The sequence below is a fragment of the Bactrocera tryoni genome, chromosome 4 (genome assembly GCF_016617805.1).
Source record: "Bactrocera tryoni isolate S06 chromosome 4, CSIRO_BtryS06_freeze2, whole genome shotgun sequence".
NCBI lineage: Eukaryota > Metazoa > Arthropoda > Insecta > Diptera > Tephritidae > Bactrocera > Bactrocera tryoni.
The window spans coordinates 50,811,514-50,829,991 of NC_052502.1; the positions used below are offsets into that span (position 1 = coordinate 50,811,514).

The 18,478-nt window shown below is 34.5% G+C and overlaps 1 protein-coding gene and 1 long non-coding RNA gene across 5 annotated transcripts in view; one reads left to right on the forward strand and one right to left on the reverse strand.

Annotated features, from left to right (window-relative positions):
• Window positions 1-18,478, forward strand: part of LOC120773798 — a 151,943-nt gene that overhangs the window by 80,747 nt on the left and 52,718 nt on the right. Inside the window, exon 2 of the long non-coding RNA XR_005705190.1 lies at window positions 11,244-11,290. This is a non-coding gene — a long non-coding RNA (uncharacterized LOC120773798). The remainder of the gene's footprint in view (window positions 1-11,243; window positions 11,291-18,478) is intronic.
• The window catches only part of LOC120773797 (zwei Ig domain protein zig-8), a 586,297-nt gene that overhangs the window by 55,987 nt on the left and 511,832 nt on the right, over window positions 1-18,478 (reverse strand). The window lies entirely within an intron of this gene.

The following is an 18,478-nucleotide window of genomic DNA, read 5'->3' on the forward strand; positions in this document are numbered from 1 at the left end:
ACAAAAGTTATACCAGATTATTTTCCTTATCAATATGGTAAAAATATACACATACGGAACATATTTTTCAAATCCACTGTTACTAACCACGAGAACTCTAGCGTATGTAGCTAAATTTGTACTGAAAATATCGGCCAATTTGCTAGATAACTTATTAAGATTGTTCTATTTGATACAATGTAGGTCAGTGCTGACAATGAAATAGGTCGGTCCACATAGTAAGATGGGTCAAATACCACTATACTGATATGATATTTACTCTTCAAAAGAACTTTATGTCGAATGTCTGGGTGTGAGTTATCTTCATAAAATTATTTGATAAATTGTTATTGAACATTATTTTGCGCCAAGAGTGAGTAAAATCAAACAGCTTAGACCTTCTCTTCCTAGCTCTAATATACTTCTTATAGTGATTGGTCACTTGCTGGTTTACATTATGTCGTATAAAAATTACTTATAAGATACGTGATTTCTGACTTCTCAGTTTAAATTACGCCTTTTGCATTACCACTTATAAGACGAGTATATTATTTTGATTAGTGTAAATTGCGAGAGAATCAAAAATTCGGTTCCACCAGAAAGAAGCTCTACTTTTATATTCTACCTTCTATATTAAGTATGCCTTGAAGTCTATAACATCCAGAAGGAAACGCTCGATTCTTCTTTGTCCGTCTGTAAATCGTGTTTTAGTTTTACAGTTTTTGATATAATATATTGATCTGATACTTTGAATATGTCATTTTTTCTTCAAGCAACTATACTCGTTGCGACGCAAACCTTACCACTATTCTTTCTTGAATTTTTTTTTTGGACTTTTTCGTTCGTTCGGGTTCTAATTATAATTATAGTTTTAAATTTATTACGTTTAATGAGTAAAAAACAAATTAGCTTTTCTGTGCTTATACAAAAGCGGTCAATTTTATTGTTTTTAAAGTAATACTAGTCGTGGTTTCAATAAAAAAAAAAATAAAAAAACAATATTAATTTCCAATATAGTGTAAATGAAATTAAATTAAAAAAGTAAAAAGTATAATTTTTTCATCGCATGTCACTCTCTTACATTTCGAGCTCATTTTGTAAAGCTCACTATCTTCCAATTGATTTAACTATAGCTGAATGTGTTTTGTTTGTAATTTTTAATATTTTTGATTAATAACATGTCATTAACTTATTTCTAAAAAAAAAAAATTCTATACCATTTATGTATATATAAATATGCACAATACTTGAAAGTTTCGAGTGGTAAGGTTTGCGTGGCCACGAGTGTATTTTGGCGAACCGTCCATATCGAACCACTATATTATAAAGCAGCTATATAAATTGAACGATAAAAATCAATTTCTTGTATGGAAAACTTTTTCCTTCTTTGACGTGATATCTTCATGAAATTCGGCATGGACTATTGTCCAAAACAACAGAACAATGTCTGAACAAATTCTTCAGAAGTGACCAATATTGCATGTAGCTACCATACAAGCATGCGGAGCAAAATCATGTTTCTCTATGGAAGCTTTTGAAGGGTATTGGGTATTACAGCTACGTTACAGTCCAGTTAACGTTATTTCTTGCTTTTATTTTAAGGTAATAAATGAGTTGACAGCGCTCTCAGCTTTAACATATGTATAACCGGACTGCTGCAAGAATTTCATTGATATAAAGAAATTATAGCGTTTGGAATTAACTTAATAAGTTTTTTTTATATTTTTGCTCTCAAATTTGAGCTGCATCTTTTCGAGCGAAGAGAGCTCATACTTCTTTACTTCATTTGAAATGCTTAGTCATACGAAAAATTTTACGTTTCAATCACAAACAACTCAGGTGGATTGAATAAATTCTTTCCGCCAATAATTTTTTGACGCTAAAAGCAAACAACATTTGCAAATTGCCAATAGCTTTTACTCACACCGTTATGCGCGACCGAGCTGTACCTACACATCTCCGGAACAACCGCAAAGCTTTCGAAAAATACAATGATAAATGCTATGGATCTGCTGAGAGTCTCGAGGCTTGCAATTTCTGACATTTATTTAACCTTAATTTCAATAACCCTGCAGAGATATATGCACAAAGTGAGAACACCAAACCATCCGTATGTGTGTGTGTGTGTCATACGCACTCCCTTGATGTGCCTACGGAAATATTTTTTAGCAACGAAATTCCGAGAATGCTACAAGCCATCACAAAAAGTGTGTGATCTAAGGAAAATTGATGGAATGAAAAACGCGTCGTAGCCGAAAGGCAGAAAAATAATGGCATGCCATGACATATGTTAACATAAGGAAACCACTCAACTCATATATCTTCGTCAGTTCGCCGGTTCGATTGGAGTGCTTGATTTATGTTGCCGCTGATTGTAGCACCAACGGCATATACCTGTAGCGGAAAGACGAATTTGGCCCTACATGTATGTACACTAGTACATGTGTATGTGTGTATATTTGTGAGACAGTAATGAAAGTCAACCAAGCGTTGCACAAATATAAAGGCTTCTGCTGCTTGTTTGACCCGGACCCAGACCCGCCAGGAAGTCATCCAGCCGTTTGAATCGAAAGAGCACCTTTGACTGGTGCGTCGACAATGTAGACTTCCGCTCCGTTTTGTTTACAATATTCACCTCTTGTTTTCATTCTCTTTCCGCTCCTTTCGTCGTGCTATATTTTTTTCTTTTGGCTGTAGGCATCCATCGAATCGCCACACCTTTATTTGTTTCCTTCGATGAGCACTTCTGTCGGCAATTTCGCTGCGAGCACATGAACAATTACCCATCGGGTCAAAGGGTGGCGCCGTCCGGGTGAGGAGTGTGACTTTGTCATTGTTGTAGCATGTCTGAACGCGCTTTACGTGTTGCTGCCATTTTGGCTTTTATGCTCATTTGCTTTGTTAGCTCAGCTGGAAAGTTAAATTTCCTTATATTTATTTTATTTGAATGCTTCACTCATTTCTTTATCGTCGTTTTTTTCACGTGGAGCTCGAACGTGTTTGCCGTAATTGCAGGAATCGAAGAGGCAAGTAAAAAATGAAAACGCAAAAAACATTATCAAATTGTGCAGGCATACTAAGTATAGGGGATATAAATAAATGTAGAGAGAAGTGAGAGGCGACACAACGACTTAAAGTACTTCGGTTAAAATTACAAAACCGCAAATTATCGCTGCCACCAGCACTTTATAGCAGGTGCCGTTACTCATTTTGCCTGTTGTATGACTTTAATTGCCTGTGTTTCCGATTTCCATAAACTTTTATGTGAGGCTCCTTAATGCAGGCACTTCTATGTTTTAGGGCATATTTTTACAGCAATTTTATCTCACCCTATCAGTGCATTTCACATACATATTTTTTTCTCTTTATACTTTGATACAATTCATATTATTTCTTTCTTTTGATGTCAAGAATTTTTTTTATTTAAACCTTCTTCCCTAAATTGTGTGGCCTAACCGCCTAATCTATTATTTTTTATACGCTGAAAAGGAAAAATAAGCTTATGAAACCCATAAAGAAACATCGCAGACCCTATAAAGTATAAACAAAAATTTTCTAACATTCAATTTTTCCACTTTATTGTAAAATTTTCGCTAAGATTGTCAACACATTAAGCACCCGTCATTCGTCCCTCGATTTTAGCAAAACTACATACACCAAGTTTTGAGAAGCAGCCCCAAACCATGAGGGAACCTCCTTCATGCCTCACTGATGATTGTATGCACTGTGGTTCTATGTAAGCGATCAGGAGGTTAAACCACCTTCGCTTACATTTTGTTAAACTCCTTAGCTCGAATTTGGATTCATCAGACCTAATTACTTTATCCCAAAATGTGGTTGGCATATTTAGATATTGTTTTGCAAACTCTACTCATTTTTTCTAATTCACACCTCTCTTCCTATCGTTTACAATTAGGATCCGTATTTCTTCAGTTTTCCGCATTTTTCACTAAAAACAAAACAAAGAAATATTCACCATAACGTCAACATCACACTAACATCACTTAGTAAATGCAAATTTATTAAATCTGTTTTAAATTTCAGTTTTATCTTGAAAAAAATAAACCAAAACTAGAATTATACTTTCATTTAAAGTGCCCTCATTGGCCCACAACCGAATAATCAATCTCGATCGAGTAAATATTGTTTCTCTGAGTTTGCCTGTATGTAATATATTTATACTTTCATGACGAACTGAGTCGATTTAACCATATCCGTCTGTCTATCCATCTATCTGTCCAAACAACGAAAAAATAATTTTAATTTCTGTGCAACCGAAGCTAACGTTTTTTCTTGTTATACTCTCGCAACAAAGTTGCTAAGGAGAGTATTATAGTTTTGTTCACATAACGGTTGTTTGTAAGTCCTAAAACTAAAAGAGTCAGATATAGGGTTATATAAACCAAAGTGATCAGGAGGACGAGTGGAGTTGAAATCCGGATGTCTGTCTGTCCGTCCGTTTCCTTCAGGCATTTCCATATACAGTTCAAAAATGGAAGAAATCGCATAATAACCACGCCCACTTCCCATAGAAATGTTATGTTGAAAATAACTAAAAGTGCGTTAACCGACTAACAAAATACGTCAGAAACACTAAATTTTACGGAAGAAATGGCAGAAGGAAGCTGCACCCAGACTTTTTTTAAAAATTGAAAATGGGCGTGGCGTCGCCCACTTATGGACCAAAAACCATACCTCAGGAACTACTAATCTAATTAATTTTACAGCAAAATAAAAAAAGATGTAAATGACGGATAATGAAATCTCGATTATCACTTTATCATGCGAAAGTATAAAATGTTCGGTGAAACCCGAACTTAGCCCTTCCTTACTTGGTTTTTCTTAAGTTTTACGAGTATTCCAAGATGAGGAACAGAATGTTCGAAAAACCAGGGCACTGCCTACCTTTAGGTAAGATCGTGCATCTCAGGAACTGCTCAACCAATTTCAGCAAAAAGCGGAGCGGATGAATTCAGACCATAGCTTTTTAAATGTCCGTTTGTTAACGTGTCTATGTCTGACTTTGATTAAAGATATATTAATGAAATAATATCACAAATGGGTAAAACCGGGTCAATATTGTTCTAGCCCCTTAAATACATAATATAACGGATTTTCTGTGACGTCGTTGTGGCCTACATACTTACAAGGTCAAACGTACGCAAAAACTGGAGCCACTGGACCACCAGAATCGTCGCATGTCCGTGAGTTGGGCTGAACAACAAATTCAAAATGATCCGGATTTTCATCGAAAAATCATCTTCTGCTATGGGGCTCATTTCTGAATTTTTGCGTTGGTATGTGACAATGGAAACATAGCTCCATCATACCTCACTGGAGTCCAATCGACAGTCATTCTAGTGGACTGCACATGATGAACCGGTTTTCAGGCGTGGAAAGACGAAAAAATCGGCTGGGTTACTGAGCCGGTTATAATCTATCTCACTTCGTATTTGGTTGCAGTTCTTTTCTTCTATTCCAAATACTTGGCACTTGTATTAAGAATCTGTTTAAAATTGTAGAAAATGATTCCTACAAACATGAATTTTGATTAAATGCTTTTTATTTGAAACATGGTTTTTGTATTATGAGTTGTATTAAATTTTGACATAAAAAAATAAAAGGTATCCTATGACCTTATCCTGGTTCCTAGATTCGAAAGCTGACGAGTTCACGGATTGAACACAAATGAAAAAATATCAATTTTGGTTAGTTACTCGTTGCCTTTGGGTTGAGTGTAGTGTGTACGCTACGTGAAATATTGGGCATTAGAGAGTTGTCTGCAGAACGTGAACAGCCATTACATACTCTGGATAAAACACAAGCCAAAAATTAAATCTAAAATTGTTACACAACTGCGGACAACTTGAATGAGCACATTTTGTAAGCCCACAAATGATAACAAAGTTTACTGATTACTCGTTTTTTATTTTTGTTGTGTTTCAACAAATTTAAGTAGGCAACTTTTTACTTTATATTTGCTGGTATTTCTTCCACTGTCTCCGCACTTCATCGCCCCACACACTTGATATTTTATGACACCGCATTCGATTTACGACTTTTCCGCGCAAAGCAAGAGAAATAGCTACTCACTAACGCTCGGTTATAATGCTGCAATTTCCGGTCTGGAAGTTTCATTGCGGCGCTAACAACCAACCGCGAGCTGCGATGGTAACAATGCCAAAGACGTTGATGACTTTGACAATGATGACGACGTCTAAGGTGGTAATTGCAGTAATATATAAAAAGTGAGTAAATAAATACGACTAAAACTGTGTCAACGAGGTGGAATATCAGTCAGTAGCAAGCGAAGTAAGAGGCAGAAAGGAAAATGGTTGAAATAGGTGAAGCGACAAGGGAATTGGTCTGGCAAAGGCAGACAAACTCGAAGCAGCTGAAATAGCTATAGCATAATGGGAATCCTAAGGAGCACAAGGTAAGAGCAACGGATGCGCAGGAACTTCGTCTCAATTGTGCTCACTCCCATCGGCTTGCACAGCATGTGCCGCTGTGGTAAGCCCCTTTGCGTCCTACACAGACAACGGTAATGTCAATCAGCAGTGTCGCTTGGCAGCAAAAACTTTTCTCTCGACTAGCAACAGGAGAAAAGTGGCCTTGATAAAGTGTTGCGGTGCTCGATGCCGTTGCTAATAAAATTCTGTGGAGTTGAAAATTGCGACAAAGTTCATTTCAAATCCTATGATTAATGACAATCCAATGAATTCATTGTTGGTGAATGTATAAGGAAAGGAAGCTGTTGGAATGTGCTGTCAATAAGTGAATTTGAACTTGACTTCTTTCAAAGTTTACAGCTTTATAAAACATTTTAAATTTTGTTAATTTTTTTGTGTGATAAGATTAAGAATAATTTTCTTTTTTTCGAACTATTTTCATTTGAATTTCGAAATTAAAATTTCAATAAACATCACTATAAATTACAGTATGAAAGCTCTTAAAAAAGTAAATATTCACACCATTCACATATTCTTCTCATTTAGATGGTGTAATTTTTCGTTTAAGTACATATGACAGATTTTAAATTCGCAAGGTTCCTGCATATCCAATCCGTTATAGTGTCAAATCGTTTGGGTCAATCAGCTCAAATTACTCAAACCCAAATTTAACGCGTGTTTTTCGAAACAGCTTTTTCTAAATCGACGATTTAGTGATGGTGGTTATTGTAGACTTTTAAACTTGTTTGATAGTCCCGCGGAGATTTCCCCTTGAAAAGAGAGGTTCCGAGGCCGCCAATTGTATCTAAATATGTTTAATATAGTTTTCAAGAGAGAAATCAGATAGCTTCTTCCATACTCTCAGAATAAAATGATAAAAGGACGGCTTGGTTGTAAGCTCTAGCATGCCGTAACTTCTAAATCAGAAGCTAATTAATAACTGACATGTCTAGAAGGCATACATAATAACGGTTGAAACCTTTTTTATTAAAAAACTTTTAATCCAATTTTTTCAACCAAGAGAAAAACTTCATACTGACTACAACACAAAGATATGTACTACCGGGGAATAAATTATGTTGGACTGTTGATGTACGCTCTAATATCCCAGCATGACTGCGAATAGTTAACTGCCTTCTTGGTATAGATGAAGCTTTTTAGGACACTGATATTACGTGATTGCTCTAACCGTCTTCACAATTTAGTATAATTTATTAATTTTTACAGCCGCAGTCGTATTTTACGTCATTTATTATCACACATTTTTGACTTAGCTGTCTATTCTGCTTAAATGTGCATAAAGAATAGAACAGAAACAGAATTTATTTTTTTAGAAATATAGAACGATAATATATGGGTCACCACTGCGTATACGCAACATTAAGGTACACTAAACTTTTCAAATGCAAAATTTTGTACAAAAATATTAAAAGCAATAACAAAGGTAAAAAGATTAAAAAATATTGAATACATTGAAAAGAGAGCAGAAAAACTCAAGGAAATCCACTGCGTATACGCAACATTAAACACAACAGCACTACCAGTTAATCTGAAAAGCATTTGAGTAGCTTAATCGCCTAATAAGCGTGGATTGACTAGATTGAAAAGTTTGACGCAGCTCTGCCTAAAAGTATGTCAAAATCGAAACTTTTTTATCCCAGCGGGTTGCCAACAAATACCATGGTTGCTATTGCCTGACAGTGGGTTTTATAAAAGGGGGCCTTAAGGATACTTTTGCTTGATTGAATCGGAGTGAAGGAGGACTTGTGTGCACAAAAAATATGTACTGAAAAATTTTTATACAGTTCATTGCACATTAATAGACGATATTGAATGGAGCTTACTAGCCCTTCCACACACATGCGTACATACAAGTATTATACCAAAAGCGGAAGTTCGCTACCACTCTATATACATTCATATTTGATATATACTAATATACAAAGTATATTTGCAGCAGCCATTCTGAACTGACCTTAGTACTGAAAAATTTTTGAACTGAGCGGCTTTCGTTTCACGATTGTGTCTTCATCCTTACTAACAAACAAAGAATACATAGCCTTGTGTATTTACAACATGCGCTTGTCAAAAACGAATTCACTCACCCAGAAAACTCAACGCCAACACAGAATTAGTGAGTAACTAAACTATCAGGTGATGAAGAGACGCTCAATCAGCCCCTCTGTGTAGTGATCAGACAGGCATAACAATGTGCAATATTTTATTTAGTCAAGGGAAAATAAAAGGGTTCATTACATCGCCTCGACAGTCAATGAAAGCTGTAAGTGACGATGAAGGCAAAAAGCAACTGGTCCTATTAAACCATTTTTGCACACTAAAAGATGTTTTTTCCATATAGCTTGTATACCGTTTTTCTGCCGAACTAAATTTTCGATGCATATATAAATAAAATGTCTGAAATAGGCGAATATATATGTGTTCTAATATCTAATATAGTACATACATAGACGTATACTCGCATAGGGAACAGTCCGTTGGTTAAGCATCTGCTTAAACAGTTTTGCACAAGAAAGCCGTCGGACGAATAAGAAAACTGACAAGACTAGAGTCCAACAACACTCCGAACCGACATTTGCACACGTGACTGACTTTTGCTTGTATTTAGAAATGCACACACATATAGATAATGTACTACTGGTCGTCGGTGTTATCAGTTAGATGTGAATAAAATAAAATCTTACAATGACTGTGTATTTTCACTCCGTTGCATTTTTCGTCCTTTTAAAGCCTTTTAAAATAGTTACCTTGGCAACAGAAGTGTTCCCATTTTAAGTTTTGAAATCGTAAACTCGTTTATATAATCGATTAGGGGCACAAATTATTTACTTATCGGTCGCAAGCGTCAAATATTTTTTCAAGAACCCAACCCTTATTGCGCTTAACATAATAAGCTAAGCATATATGATAAAATATAAAAATATTATAAAAAAACTGAAAAGAGTTCCCAACTTATTTTCATAATTACCTTATTTTTCCCAACAAAAGTAAAAAAAAAGCAAAAAAAAATCTAAACTTTGTTTGCACCGAAGCCATATGTAATACCCTTCACAAATACAAAATATTTCTGTATGAAAGCTGTCCCGATCTAATTTTTTTTTCTTTGAAATTGCTCTAAATAATAATCGATGATATATTTTCTGAGGATATCTCTTCTTCTTTCAAATTACTTGAAGATATCTTCTCAAACGATGGAGATTTCCATGCAAGAACTTGTTCCGACCGAGTTGCGTTGCAGCTCTTCCGTTTTCGGTAATTTCGACAAATCCAGAACGACTTCGTAAGCACAATTTAAGATTGAAATCTCTATGTAAAACTGACGAACTGACGAACTGACGGAGAAAATAAATATTTAAGCTCTACTAGCTAAGGGTGAGCTTACTGCTTCGAAACCAACGTGAAAATGAGAATTAAGGGAAAAAATATTCACGAGCCATCTGAGGTCTGGAAAAGGATGATTAGGAACATGGTTTTATTCTTAAAGGTTAAAAATGGTTTATCCCGACCTCCTGCAAATTTATATAGCATTTTTGTTGATAATATAAAAGTCTAAATTTTTGTATATATTTTTTTCACTCAAAACTTATTTGAAAAATTCAAAAAATAATAAAAAAAGATTAAAATAAAAAAAAACCAAAACAATTGATTCTCTGAATTTACACTAATAGATCTTATGGTTAACAAACGAAAACTTGGTTTCTCATATAAATAGACTTCATATTTTGTTGTAAGGGTTTATAATTGCCAAGCAAAGATAAATATAAAATATTCTTAAGTAGAAAACTTCACGATTATTGGGCTTCTAATATGGCTACATATAATAAGCATAGATATTCATCGTAAAAGCCATAACCCACAAATCACATAAGAGAGTAATCATGACGAAACAAATTTGTGGTCAATAAAATGGAAGCAGGTATACCACACACTGCGTCGAAATACAATATATGATAAACAAAGATAATTTTCTTGAAAACTGCTTTCTTGGTATTATATACCTTACGAATATATGGTAATCTTTAAATAAATATCAACATTACCCATCGTGCAGCACAACATGGCGTATGCGTAAAAAAATAGTCTTCCAAAAAATTCAAATAATTCCAGACTTGGTAATTTTTTGCTTCAAATACATGTTTGCGTAGGAAAAATAATGCGAATCAATGTTTCCATTTCGATTACAGCTGCCGATTTCGTTGCCATTAATTTGCATATAAATCACATTTGACGTTTCTCAAGGACACAAAATGCGCTTTGCTTTCGAAAGCGCCTAATCTTATTCAAAATTGACAGAACACACATGTATGTTTGTTTTTATTATTGTATGACATTTGTGCCTAAATATAAATGCTTAAATATTTAGATTTATATTCATGCCCTCCCGCTTGCGCTATGCTGGCAACTGTAGGCTGCCTAGATTAGCATAACATCCTTTGTAGTATCGGCTATCGATTGTGTTGTTTATTCAAATCATGCAAAATTTTTCTTGTAAAATTCAAACGAATTGTTGCTTGAATAATTTATTGCGAATCTGCATATTTTCCATAAGTTAATCGTGTATTATTTGTTTTCTTTATATCAGCTCTTTTTTGGTAAATCTTGCTGAAAGTTAGTTTTGTTAAATAGCTCAATCAGGCGTATAATATAGAGAAGTTTTCAAATGAGATAAGTATGTGCATATGTGGCTATGGAATGCATGTAAGTTGTATGTATGTATGCATTGTTTAATGGCTGTGTGGTCAGCTTTGTACAAAAGTTATTTGAAACTAATGTGTTTTTGTGTCTTTTTTTCAGATTGAAGTTTTCATTGACAACAAGAACAAAAATTGTTAACACATATGGTGAGTGAGCTTAATATTTTATCATAAAGTATTTTTTTGTCTTTTATAGTATTGTCATAATATGTCATATTTTGATTAATTTTGCTAAAACAAAATTCTAATAATTTCACTCCTATTGTGGATTTATACGAGTGTGAGTATTGTATGGGATAGGTAATCGATATGCGAGTCTCCATTTTCGAATTTCGAGCTTGTTTTTTCATTAACGTCCATCATTAGTCTTTTTCGTTGTGAAATATCATTTAAAAATTTACATTGTCTCTAGATGTTTTCAATTGATTAAAAAAATGTATATTTATTTTAGTTTTGACTGAATGCTGTCTTTTTATGTGTTGATAGTTAGCAATTCTTCAATTCAAAAGTGCGAATTTTTAATTATTGTATCAAGTATGTTTAATGTACAGGCTTCCAAAGCGTAGCCGTTCGTTTAGATCAGCTGCTTAGCTTTATTTTTAAGCTCGTATTTTCTTCGAGTCAGTGGTCTTGGAATTTGCTGATAATTCCCCGACAAAGGATCCACTGATTATCAAATTTTTTCTGTATATTGTGCGTTGGGTTGTCTTACCAGTATTGTCTGATTAACGGGCGAACTTTATCATCAAAACACTTGGATAGCTTAAACTTTTGTGTATCAATTAAATTTTTTGTATTTTTTATTTTTTCTACGTCATTATGCAGAGATTGTATTCATCCCAATATTATATTCAATTAAGATAATAGTTTAAAAAAAATTAATGTCCTTGGAATTCAGCTACACAGATTAAGATAGTGCAGAAGAAATGCATATTTGCTTAATCATCTGCTATTATTTTACAATAAAATACCTGAAAACATTTTTTGTTTTCGTGTTATTTTGATATTGGTTTCAAACAATTTAAGAGCAATAAATAACTTCTTGAAAACTGTCTGTATTCTAGCGAGTCTGAAGTTTTAATACTTAGAAAAAAAGCTTCAATTGAAAATTAAATTCTCCCAAAGTAGTTGTCGTCAAATAAAAACATTTTTCCACACAAAGGTTTGAGTTTTACCGATCAGTTTATATGACATCTATTTGATATAGGAGTCTGATAGTTGCGGTTCTGGATAGATGAGCAGACCTATTTGAGTAAATGGAGTAAGATCTTTCCCAGTGGGTATTACAAACTTTATAGCCAAACTTATGTACTTTGTTTAGGGTATAAAAAGGCTCGTAAGAAATGCTCTATAATTTTATACTACGGACGGAAATAAGAGAGAGATATTTTGTTTTTTATTAAAAATTGCTGACATCACTTTCACCGTTTAAAAATTATGTATAATTTTCAGTCCTCGTGCTTCGTCACTATTATCTAATAAGTTTAAAGCATTTGCTCTAGGATGACGATTTAATTTTTCGATGAACCTTGAGCTGTATTTTTTTGTTTCATCAATGACCATAGTTGTTCTTAAATTCTTGGCGAGATGGACAGTAGTAGTACCTTTGAATCATATCTACGTTGGATCTGTTTGCTGTATCCTAGGTTTGAATGTCATAAGACCATTCAAAGGTTTCAACATAGTTTTGTAGAAAAAAATTTTGTTTTTAAACTAAATTTAGATCATATTGTTATCTTCACTTTCTGCGTTTGTGGATAATACTGGAAACCGGTTTGATGTATTTGGAGCAATATTCGGCTTTAGTTGTTTTTTAATAGATTTGAAGATTTACGCTTTGTTGCCTTAGCCTGGTACGCGTTTTGCCAGCCTCTGCTCTCATCACAAATACCGTCGTTATGTGTCATCACAATACCGTCGTTATGTGTAGAAAACAGCATTGCAATAAAAATAAAATTTTAACACAGAATTCATTATTGATTAGTCTCTACCCCAGTCTGTACTGCATTTAAGAATAGTTGTTAACAACATATACCGAAATAATTTCAGTACAACATCCAAAATGGCTAATGTCTTAAAAAATCTCAAAGGAAGAGACAGCTAATCGCATAACGTGAGTTGAATGCACTTGCCGTTTCTGGTACTATTCCTACAATATACATACATTTGCACATGTTGCATTAGTATTTTTGTCTGGTCCGAAATATCACAAAGCCTCTTAGCACTCCACCAAAAGCAAAACTCAAATCAACCAAAAACATGGCATCAACCAACGAAAGATACAAATGGTGGAGTGCCCTTTGTATATGTGCAAATCGGATCTTTTCTGCAACCACCCTACATTTGTTGTTGCTGGCCAACCACACATCAGCGATTTGCCATTTGTCCGTGTGCCTATTTCGCAATATTTGTAGCTACTAAAGTTTACAAGTTGTTGGTGTGTGAACGATTTCGCATTGTTGCAGGAGAATTAGAATGAAATTCATCTGCAAAATATAACGGCACATTCGATGAATGCGCCTCAACAATCAGTACTACACTGGTTTTCGACATACATACACACACACATGTGCGGACAGGAAATTTTCCCATCATGGAAATGTGTGCGGTGTTGTATTTGGCATTGCCACCGCCGCCAATGTGGCATGGAAATGACGATTGTGGTCAGATGAGAATAGCAGCAGCAGCAGCAGCAGTCTAACGATAGCATTTGCATACCCAAATGAGCACAGAGAGTTATGTACATATGTAAAGGAAATTTACGGTAGATGTAAGGTACCTTAATGGAACTTTTTGGTTCAATCAATATATAGGTCTCAATTTTAGATCTGGCTTATATAAAAGGCTTTTAATTTTTTCAAGAGCTCTTGAGTTGCTGAAATCCAAATACATTTACTGTCTTATAAAAATTCCATCAGCAATGCTTTCTAGTAATTCATTAAGAGTAAAACCAGCAGAAATTTGGAGAAAATTTCATTCAAAAGCGACGACCGCTTCAGCATCCCATATTAAAGAACAAAATGTAGCCACGACGAAAATAAATTTTTCAAAAATCGTGTTTACTGTTCAGAAGCTACTGTATTTTTATACCGTGTGATTAATAATTTTAATTTCTTAAGTAAAACTGTTTAAATAAAAATATTTTCCGTGTTCTATTTGAAACAAAAAAATGTCCGATTTTCGATCTACATTCTAGTATAAACGCTATAAGAGCTAAAAATAGCGAATGTTAGAGCTTTTTACATCGATTTTCCATTTTACCAATAATAAAAACACTTGTCTGTTCTTATGAGTAATCAACAAAGACTAGTCCGACTGGGTTTTGATGCGTTTGACACCTCATTCGAGCCACACAGTCGCAGCGTGAACCGAATACCTTCTGCGTATATGCAAATAACTAGCTACAAAAGCAGCAACACCTGAAACATGCATTGCGGTAGCACTTTCACTCCCTCCCCACCACAATTGTCCACTGCATACTCTGTGCTCCCTTGTACTTGTTTCAATATCGTGCGAGCTTCTGGAAAATAGAAATATGAATTACAATTCAAATCATTGCGGTTAATGCTACCAGTCAAGTGGCAGTGGTGAGTGTATGCAACAACAAAATTGCTTGTGGATGTACGTAAATTTCAGGGTGCATTTGTTTGCTTTAATGTAGTAGTGAGATTTATGTATTTTACTTTTGTGTGGTACATTTATATGCATATAAACAGTTTTTGTAAAAGAAGTTGTATATTTATATGTATGTATGTATATCGGTAGATACTTTTAATTTTTTAGATTTTTGTGGTATCAGCAACATTTTTGAAATTATCTTTTACTGAAAAATTGTAAAAATAATAATAAATGAAGTGACATAGTGCATATGTAACTGTACTTCATCTCTCGCAGTGACCCTTTGCTTTGTTAACTCTTGCTCTCACTAAATCACCTTTTTGTTCTTGCAACACCACATATGCTGCGGTTAAGTGCAATTGGTGTGACAAGTACTGTTGATGACAAAGTTTGTGTTTATTTGTTCGAACTTTTTGTAATATTGCCCTGTGCTTAAAGAAGAATTTTTAATCAAAAGGTAAGCATAAAACATATTTTATTTAGAGAAACTTGTTCAGAGTTGTGGTTAGTGAAGTGTGCCAGAATATAAAAATTGAAAATTTATTATTATTTAGAATAAATTTATATTTTATTTACTTTTTTAATTTTATTTCATTAATTTAATTTTATTTTACTTTATTTTGTTTCATTTTATTTCATGCTATTCTACTTTTTTATTATTCTATTTAATTTTACTTCAATTTATTTAATTTTATTTTATTTTATTTTGTTCTTTAAGGACATAATGAAATTATACTTGTTAGACAATAGGGAATATTGCCCTATTTCTTTCTTTTATTTAGTTCTTAACTTAAAGATCCTGCCCGTAGTAGGCTGATGTCAGTATATTATTTTTTATTTCACATAATTATCTTTTCTGCAATATATTAATCTTACATGGACTGAATGCTTCCTATCAAAATGGATCAAGGAATTCTTGTACGTTTCGCTTTTTTTCTTATATTATTATAGACTTATAGAAAGCGACTGAGTTTAGAACTTAACTAAAAGACCTATGATTTCTGTCTATCCTATTCTACCTACCTATTCTTTCGGTGTTATTGATATTTTCGAAATACTCTTTAATAAGGGTAGATCAGAAAGAAATTCTTCTTAAAAAGAACTTGTCATCGCTTTCGACTATACTTGTATTTTTGGTATATTTAGTTCAGTCCAAGTACTGTAGCGCATGACGGCTTATGAGTTGATCAAGGCTACATATCCAAATACTAGCGATTCTAAGATATGTAGCTTGCTCTCTGGGCAGCTTCAAACTTTTTGTCGCTCTCCATTTAAATTTTTACGTTTATCGCAATCTTTCAATAGTTATATTTAATAACTGCAGAACTAATATTGCTTGTCACGAAGTGTGTAACACCCAGAAGGAAGCGTTGGAGACCTTATAAAATATATATATAAATGATCAATATGTTGAGCTGAGTCGATATCCGTCTGCCTGTTTGTCCGTTTGTCCATCCGTCTGTCTGTCTGTCTGTCCGTGTGTCTTTCTGTATATATACGAACTAGTCCCTCAGTTTTTAAGATATCGTCATTTTCTCTTCAAGAAGTTGCTCATTTATGGGAACTGCCGGTATCGGACCACTATAACATATAGCTGCCATACAAGCCGAACGATTGGAATAAAGGATTTGTATGGAAAACTTTCACATTTGACGATATATCTTCACGAAATTTGACATGGATCACTGTTTAAGGTAATTACATAATCTCCGAAAAAATTGTTCATATCGGATTACTATAGCATATAGCTTCCAAACAAACATGGATAGTTACTAAAAGAAATGCACCTGTGAAGGGTATATTAGCTTCGGTGAAGCCGAAGTTAACGTTTTTTACACTCAAGTGAGCTAAAGCAATTGCATCACGTTCTTCATAACTGCTTGAGAGCAATCAAACAAATATCAAGTGCGCTCTATCAGCATGGTATTCGCCTAGCGATACACATTCAGACTCACCACGTTTGCGGTTTGTGTGTCAAAGTGATGCATTTGTACCATACTCGTATTATAGGTACACATCTTATCAATCGTAGCGTAACGTTATAAGCGCATGCACGCTCAATTGGGCTGAAGTGAAGTGATTGCATCCTTTCACCTCACGGCAGGGAATTAGCGAAACAAATCACTTCAATGCATTCGCAAAGTGGCAAATGAATACAGAACAAAGCTTGTTGAAGCAATGATAGCATGTGCTGTTATGCAAGAGTGTGAGAAGGAAATCGATAGTTTTCACCAGCTTTCCATCCATCTGATTAGGTCCACGACTATTACATGATGATCTCAAATGTTTTGGGGAAATGCATAACTTGGAACTGTTGGAATGCTTGCTTTTGTTGCCATCACAACCGTCCGCGGTAGCCTCCATTTATTTGCCACGTAACAGCTAAATGCTTTCGCTTTGTTGGCATCGTTGTATATTTTTAGATATATTTCGTATAAACAATTTGTATCTTTATCAAAAGTCGATCGCATCCAAATTTTTATTGATGGCTTAGTTTCGTTTCATTATAATAATAATATGAATAAATTTATTTCTATATAGTACATACATTTTTGAGATATCGATTTGAAATTTTGCAAATTTTTCTTTTTCTCCCAATAAGCTGCTTTTTTGTTGGAATCGCTGGTATCGAACCACTTTTTTTTGCGGTTGAGGGGATGCAAAATACCTTCCGCATCATCAGAGCTGTCGTCATAGCAACGGTATGTATGTGCCACTTGCAGGTTACTATAAACTCCCCCTCTAAAGAACCGTCGCCCACCATGCATTACTTTACTGAGTCAAACAGATCTTCTACGGCGGTGCTTTCCGGTGCGTCGTTTTCTGTTGCATCGTTATATAGGAATGATGGCTCTTCGACTTTACCCATTCTATGAAGGTGCTTTCTGAAATATCCGTGTCCGGATAGCAGCTGTGTTATATAAAAGTCAGTTTCTCCAAATTTGCGTTTTTTCCACAAGTTCAAGTCGCTTATATGTCCGGCCGTCCATCTGCCTGCTCTCACTTTCCCATCTTCGTTGCCATGCGTGTTTCGGGTCTTTCTTTATTCGGTCAATTGCGCTCTTGTTATTTTCATATGTGCCGTGCTCCTAGCTGATTAAATTTGATTCGTTTGGTAATTCAAGTTTTAGTATTAGTAGTCATAACTAATGTTCCACAGGTCTGGGTCTAAAATGGACCCATGTGCTTTGTGCTTTGCTGTTTGCCGTGGTCTCTCTCTAGTCCGGTTCAGCAGTTTTCTGTTACTAAGAGAGATGCGCACCAAAGCAATGAGGTAGTCGTCATTTTTAAAACTTTTTTCGAGAGCGACGATCATATCCACCCATCTCGCCCCATTATAGCATATAGCTGGCATATAAATTGACCTATCGAAATCAAGCCCTTGTATGGAAAACTCTTTTATTTGACAAGATATCTTCTCGAAATTTGGCGTGAATTACTACTATAGGCAACGCAACAGTTCCAAAACCTATTTTTCAGATCGGATTACTATAGCGTATAACTGGCATACAAACTGATCTATCAACATCAAGTCAAAGATATTTTTTATACTTTTCAACGCTTCAAGAAATGGATATGTGAAGGGTACTATGGCAAATAAGGTTAAGCGCCAAAGTTATTTGAAATCGGTCTAGTCATTTCTGAGATATAAAATTCGTTTTTAAACAAATTTTGCACTGATTCCTATTAAGCCCTTAGCGCCAACGTGGCTATGAA